Below are 7,792 nucleotides of genomic sequence, written 5' to 3' on the forward strand. Positions count from 1 at the left end.
AAGAGGGTGGAGAAAGCCAGCCTGACAAAGCTGGAAGATGGAAATGGGAACTCAGGCTGATGGAGAGGAAGACACAGCTTCCACAGTTCTCCTTCTGCCAGTGGGATCAAGATGCCTTAGCTCAGTCACAGACTCTAGAAGACCAATGTAAGGGAAAATAGATTTCATAGGTAGAGTTCAACTGAGAAGGGAATTAAGTGATGGGAATTTGTGGAGGTCATTCTTCCCACCAAGTCAATGGAAAGAGAATGTAAATGTTCCTTTTGAACAGTTTCCAAGGGACAGTATGACTTGCAGTCAGAACAAGTCCAATCTTCATTTTCCCTTTCTGCATTTTGTTTTCAACCCTTCAAACTGCAGAGTAACATCCCTGTGGCACTTCATGCATGTGCAGAAATGTCAGGCATGTTTAAATCATGGTTTTTGTGTGTGCCTATATACACATAAACACAAGAACGCTTGTGTGCAGGTTTGTGTTTTCATGCACACAACAACAAAGGCTGTGATTTTGTTCGCATTGTTAGTACACTGGTTATTGCCTGCCCAAAGTGGAAACCTCCTAGTCCTTTCAGCCTCATAACCTCAGTGGATGTGAATTCCTGGGCTCTTCTTGGTGTCTGTGATTTAATTTTTATGAGAAAATCTAATTGTTTCCTCACATACACCTGCACCCTTCCCAACCTATTAAGCTTTTAAAACCCTGTTTACTTTACTGAGCTGAATGAACTGATTAATAAACTGCCCTGATGCAAGTAATAAAAAGTGTCTCTTTCCTGTTTATTATCTTGATATGGTGCACAGAATGGGGCAGCATATTTCAAATACAATTACTGGTGATGTAGTAGTAAAATATACAAGTGGGTAAATGCAGCTGTTTAGCATTTAAAAGAAGTGCTAAATGATCTATATCCCAGTTCAGAAGTGGACAAATGCTGGCACTGACCTGTGAACATATATCAGGGATAGTCATGCAGTCACCCATTACGCTACAGCCCTGTCAGAGCCTCAGGTTCAGGTCCCCACTTTCCAGCTGGCTCAAAATCTCAAGCAAATCTTAATTCTTTTTTGCTGCAAGTGGAAGCAGAATTTGGCCTCTGTGTTGTAGCACTACCATCCCAGCAATGGAGAAAAATAATTGATAATTTCAATAGGCTATTTGAATGAGAAGTGCAGGAAAGATTTAAGCGAACCATGGGGAACTGACTGGAAATAGTATTTATACTATTTTAATTTAAAAATCCACAAAGTAACCATAAAAAAACCCCTCTTATCCACCCAGATTCTTCTTTTATGGACTCCAGTACTGTATTGTGTACATGCCTGGACACAGGGCTATGGGAGTCGTATTTCTCAAGGAACAGAACAAGTATACTTAATGTCTATAACCTTATTGTTTATATTTTTATTACAGTATTATGAATTTAAATATACAAGACAACAGGTAGAGATTCTGGGAAACTGGGTAGATGAAACAATAGTAAGATGGGAACTAAGTCAGAGACTAACTTACTCGATGTAGGTCACATACTGCATCAAAATTACTATGTGCCAGGTTTATACCTTAACCACAGTAGCATCTTTCTCTGATACAGCTATCTTATTGGAAGTGCTCAGGGCCAGCCTTTGAACATCTCCTCCTACACAGATGGGGCCAGTTTTCAGAACAGCAATGCTCTCAGCCAGAAACATAGGGAAAAGGTTTGCATAACAGCTCTGCACCCACCCTTGCAAGTCTTTTTGTCGTGAACAAAAGCTTTATGAATCTCATTTTGGCAGTTAGCTTCTTTTGAATATCTAGCCTTTGTTATTAGGCAGGAAAGGAAGTCAAAGGCTGGTTTACTCCACAGTTTTCTTAGTCCTGGTATGAGACCTTGAGTAAGTGCTTCCTCAGTCTAAGTTTTTTTCCCCCGTCCAATTCTTGTTCAGTCTCATTTGTGCAGTTTTGAAGGGCTGTTGTCCATAAATGCAGAGCTAATATAATTAATGCCAGCTTTAATTTTCCCCTCGTAAGAAGTGTCACAAATACTGATGTTTGCATGTTTGGATGTTTATCATCAGACTCCCTTGCCTAGGATCTTCGACCATTCTCCATGCAACCATTCTGATGGTTCTTATTTGTGCTGGCCATAAGGCATGCAGTGAAATTCTGACTCCATGTCAACATGAACACACACATGTACAAAGTTTGGTAATGGCACAGAAATGCTAATTTATTTAGATGGGATGCTATAATTTCATGCTTTGGCTTCAAGGGGAGAATTGAAGCCAAATAAATGAAACTTCAGGCCTTATTTCCCTCATCAAGATGATCTAAAGAATCTATTCCTTTAAAAATTTACCCTTAAGCAAGTTTTTGAGAATGTGACTCTCTCACTAGACATCTGTACATGAAAGGAATAGATTCTCAGTTCAGCCTCAGGTCATTACTGGAATATAGAGTAATGAGTGCATTTCTGCTGAGCAGAAATTGTGGTCTTCATCTGTGAAAACCAAGGAGGTGAGGACAGGTACAGGGAGGATGAGTTTCCTAAAAGAAAAGGAAGAGGTAGAGCACAATCTTTCGGATTATCTTGGGTTTGAAACACAGCCCCCATGTGGAGTAGCCCCTCTCCCTGAAGTTTGCAAGCTTCCTGCAGCACCTTTGTTCTTGTCTCACTAAGTCAAAAAAATCCTTTCTGCTGGGAAATGACAAAAAAGACTCTTTGGGTGTCCTGTGGGTATGAATAATCCAGTGAAAAATCTTCCATCTGCTCTGCCTCACTCCAAGAGATGCCTGCTGCAGTCAGAAAACCACATGCCTCTTGTGCTGCCCCCATTTCATCTTGAGCTGTTTGAATAGCATCATCCTTTATCCTAGCAATGAAATGGTAAAATGCTGGCACACCCTGGTCCCAGAGTGACAGCGCTGACACTACAGATGTCAGACTGTTTTAATACCAGAAGCTGCTGCCAACTCTTAAACAATGGCTCAAGCATGACAGAAGGGACCAAGGAGCTTTCCAGCCCCTCGGGCCAACTATTTCCCAGGGATGAGTCCTGCCAAAATCTTTGATCAAATGTGCGGGACTGCAGTGATAGAAGCAAAATCCATCCCAACTCCAAAGATGTCCAAGACCGGAGTAGTAAAAACCCAGCTAAGTGTTATCATCCTTGCAGTCCAAATCCAAATCACTATCCATCCTTCTCCAGTTCTGGCTGGGTTTCCTTATCTCACGTGGCAGACAGTTCCAGGCTTACTCTTATATGAAGGGGTTTACTCCATTTAGTCTAAGATGTGTACTGTCTCATTATTAAGTCCCTGCAGCCACTGGCAGAATGGTATGAGGAGCTGTAGACAGGGTCTATTCTTCTTGGCAGCTGGGGTGAATGACCACTGAAGGCAGCTATCCCCTAAAAATGCTGTTGTGGCACTTTCTACTCTATCTCCCTCTCTGCTGCCAGCACACAAGTAATCCCTCTTGAAGTCAGTAAAATGTTCATACAGGTAAAGCCCAGCTCAGCTGGAATAAAGGTAGAGGCAGAGCAGCGATTTGGTTCCTGGGATCCAGGGGAAGGGTGCTGTATCTGGTTTGTGGGGCAATTTTTCACAGGTGGGTTACAGAAGCGGCTTCTATGAGAAACTACTAGAAGCTTCCCCTATGTTCCATGGAGCCAATACCAGCCGGCTCCACGGCAGACCCACCCGCTGGCCAAGGCTGAGCCCATCAGCAATGGTGGTAGTGCCCCTAGGGTAACTTATTCATGAAGGGGAAAAAACCCTGCGCAACTGCTGCCAGGGAGGGGAGTGTGAGTACGTGAGAGCAACAACTCTGCAGCCACCCAGGTCAGTGCAGGAGGAGGCAGGAGGTGCTCCAGGTGCCAGAGCAGAGATTCCCCAGCAGCCCATGATGAAGACCTCAGTGAGGCAGGCTGTGCCCCAGCCCATGGAGCCCACAGGGGAGCAGATCCCCACCTGCAGTGCAGGGAGGGACCCCACGCTGGGTTGTAAAGAACTGGAGCCTGTGGGGAGGACTCATGTTGGAGAAGTTCATGGATGATTGTCTCCCGTGGGTGGGACCCCATGCTGGAGCAGGGGCAGAGTGTGAGGAGTCCTCCTCCTGAGGAGGAAGGAGCAGCAGACAAAACATGATGAACTGACCACAGCCCCATTCCCCATCCCGCTGTGCCACTGGTGGGGTGGAGGTAGAGAAATCGGGACTGAAGTTAAGCCTGGGAAGAAAGGAGGGGTGGGGGAAAGGTATTTTTAAGTTTTGGGTTTATTTCTCATTATCCTGCTCTGATTTGATTGGTAATAAATGGAATTAATTTTTCTCCAAGTCGAGTCTGTTTTGCCCATGACAGTAATCAGTGAATGACGTCTCCCTGTCCTCATCTCATCCCACAAGCCTTTAATTACATTTTCTTTCCTGTGTCCAGCTGAGGAGGCAAGTGATAGAGCGACTGTGGTGGGCACCTGGCGTCCAGCCAGGGCCAAACCACCACAAGCGTAAAGCCAAAAGGTAGGCAAGCCCATGGTCTTGAGCGTAAAGGAGGAACACTGTGGTTGCTCATGTGGGTACATGGGTGAGGTGAGGTTTTGAAGATGAGGTTCAGATACAGCATCTCACCAGGAAAGGTGAGACTTGATGTGACATTTGCAGGTTTCCTGCTATTCTGGTAACAGCACTGAGTATGCTCAGCTCTACTTCGAGTTAGTAAGGCAAAAAGAGAGGGACTGCATGTCTGGGAGCCACAAAAGAGCCCCCAGGGAAGCTGGGCAGATGATGTCTTGCAGAGAAAAAGTCTAGAGGTCCCATGACTATGTATTTAGAGCTGTTTATATATTTTCTGTTCCTGGCAATGATTTTGACAACAGAAAACAGAAAAAGATTTTGGCTTTTTCGAGAAGTTTTGCTTCGGAACCTTTGGAGGCATCCTTAAAACTACATGTCTGAAAAGTAAAAACTGAGGATCTTTTGGCTGCAATGTTTTGATTGTCCAAGCTGCAAACCACTGGGGAGAGGGAGAAGAAATAAGAGAGGTTTCCAGACTTCTATCATGAAAATTCAATTTTAATTGAAAATTGATACTTGCTGTGGAAAACTTCTACTCGATGAAAACACACATATCTGTGGAAAACGTGGCTTAACAAAACATTTCACATAGCTCTTTTCATGCTCACAGTGCACAACAGACTGCGACAGGGGAGCTGTTGGATGAAATTACCTGATCTCTGAAAATCTGAAATGAGGCAATCAGATGGAGAAATGCTGCCTGCTTTTACAGCCTGATGTGATGGACTAATCCCTGTTCACTATGCATATCCTTAAAAACACTTTTTATTCCTATATTTTTTCATATTTAATAATCCACTTTAAACATGTAGCATTTTGACTCTAACTTCCAGATTGTAAGGATCTTTATGTCAGAATCTCATTTCTTCAGAGATAAAAAACAGTTCTCACAAAATCAGCATTTTGTGAGGGAAAATATCTATCTTGCCAGACAAAAAAAACCCCCATAGCATTATTTCCCAGTGGAAAAAATGAAGCAAATTATTTTATTCTCAGCATGGTTAAAATTAATATTGTTTGGTCCATCAAGCCTGACTGAAGTACTAATTTTCAGTTCCCCTCTGCTTTGAACTGCATCCACATGCAGTGGCCATTGCTCATTAGTAAGTTCTGGTGCAGATGCCTCATGCCCTTGTTCCCCTTTTGGCACAGCTCCCCAGTGGGCTGGCACTCCTGTCCCTGTGGTGTTTTCTGGCTGAACCACCACACCACATCGCATTGCACAATGAAGAATGAAGCCTTCTGGGGAACCCAGCCCACAGAGAACAGGGATGTGAGGGCACCAGATTCCCATGATAAAGGCTATTTCAGGAAAAAACGCTTGTGAATGGGATGTGGACTTGTAAAAGTAATACATTAAAATTAATATTAGTAAAATTAATCTGCAATAGTTATATTCAAAAGAATTGACATTTTATGTTACATATCCAGCTGCGTACAAGGGAGCATTCAGCACCTACACTGGTTTATGCTTGGGCTGAATGTGTGCGGCTGGTACATACTGCTAATGAGGTACAGCAATGTTGGTGTGTTGTTGCAATAAAAATAATATTAATTGGAGGGGTGATCACTGATCCTCTGTGATCAGACTCATGGTTTTCTCACAAGAATACACACTCTCCAATTGTGCTATGTTAGTGTTGAAGGTTGAGCACGACTTACAGGGTTTGGGCAAAAAAGAGTTTTGTGAGTGATATCAGGATAGTAATTGATAAACTCTGCACCTTCAGACCCTACAAATACCTTGCAAACACTAAAAGTCCTGGGTTTATCTTTATATTCTGGGGCAATCTGAGGGGCTTCCCCTCCACAGCAGCCTGCTCACAAAAGGTTTTATGCTGTTTCTGACCGGCATTCCTAGCTCTAGGCTTACAGCAGGAACACAGACCAGTCTGGCAGCACTGTAGCTCTCATCCAGACTGTTCACCACCTTACACTGCCTTTACACCCATGCAGAGAAAGATGCTATGATGCTTTTTTTGCTTCCCAAGATAATAATCTAAAATAGATCTGATCACTCATACGCTGTGATCTGAACAGAAAAAGTCTGTTTCTCTTCTTAAAAGATCTTAAAGGATAGGTTCATATGCAGAAACCCTGCTTTTGCAGATATTTAAAGTTAAATGAAATCAGTAGTATTCAGATTCCCGCTTTTGGAGCAATAAGGGAGAAGAGTGACCTCTACAGCTCAGCCCCTTCCCAGACCTGCTGTCCTGGGAAGAACGATTTGCTCTCTCCGTTGTTCACACTAATCCTGTCAGAAACAGTAAAAATAATAATAATGATAATTAAAAAAATTAAGCCAACTTTATGGAGACAGTTCAGATATACAAGTGTCTGTATCCCTCAGGATGAAATTTTACTCCTGAAAGCTCAAGGAAATCAAGTTTAAAAATAAAATATGGCTAAACATCCAGAGAGACCTTAAAATATGTTACCCAGGAGACTAAAGCTAGGTTCCTTGTTTCCTTCAGTGCTTTTACAAATATTAATTCACATTGACTAAAAAGGCAAACAAGCTATACTCTGGCAATTTTAATTTCATTTGATTGAAAAGAAAGATTCACGCCCACTGCTATGAATGAAACGGGAATGAATAAAAACTTCCCCTGCAACTGGGATGGTTCAAATCCAATCATAAAATACAGGACTTCTGTTAAGACTCCTGTCCCTTCCTGGACTTGGAGGATTTCGGTAGCTATGGCACTGCACACTGAGAACGAGTGCCAGTAAGCAGCACAGACTTGTGCATACAGGCAGGCACGTTTGCCTGGGAACACGCACATTAATTGGTACTACAAAAGAGTCTGCCCTGATGGCAGCACAGAGGGCCACCTTCTCCACACTCCTACTTTTAAAAGTTTATACTAGCATGTCACCGATCCCATGCGTACCCCTCCAGCTGGGAGGTTCAGCCCTCACCGCCCTTACACTCTTGTTTCAAAGGATCAGAGCAGGCTGAGTTGGGGCCCTGGGATGCAGGGCAGTAATTGTGCTTTCAGCAAACATTTATGTCACTCCATGCACGTGCAGCTCGGTGTTTCTTCTTTGGTGTCCACCAGATGGCACAGGCTCCTGGCACGTTTACAAACAGATAAGAAGGCAGCAGACCACAAAGGTGATTTTTGCTTTCTGGACTGCACTGACTCCTCAGCAGAGCTAGTCCCTTGTTTTTCTGTCCTTGGGCTATGCACAACAAGTTTTATGCCTGTATCAACAGTTTCATTGCTGTGTTCCAC

This window comes from Falco peregrinus, chromosome 5 (assembly GCF_023634155.1).
Source record: "Falco peregrinus isolate bFalPer1 chromosome 5, bFalPer1.pri, whole genome shotgun sequence".
Taxonomy (NCBI): Eukaryota; Metazoa; Chordata; class Aves; order Falconiformes; family Falconidae; genus Falco; species Falco peregrinus.